A 264-nucleotide genomic window follows, 5' to 3' on the forward strand; every position below is an offset into this window, starting at 1 on the left:
ACTTCATAATAACCTGGAAAGCCCTACACAATATGATGCTGAGGGAGCACAGCAGAACCAGGAGAACATTGTATACAACCACAGATATATTGATTCTGTGATGACTAACTTTGATAGACTTGGCTCCTCTCATCAATGCAAGGTTCAAAAACAGCTCCAAAAGACTCATAATGGAAAGAGCTATCTACATCCAGAGAAAGAACTATGGAGTCTGAATGCAGATTGAGGCAAACTATTTGCTCTTTTTTTTTTCTTTTTGGGGTT

The sequence above is a fragment of the Trichosurus vulpecula genome, chromosome 2 (genome assembly GCF_011100635.1).
Source record: "Trichosurus vulpecula isolate mTriVul1 chromosome 2, mTriVul1.pri, whole genome shotgun sequence".
NCBI classification, from domain to species: domain Eukaryota; kingdom Metazoa; phylum Chordata; class Mammalia; order Diprotodontia; family Phalangeridae; genus Trichosurus; species Trichosurus vulpecula.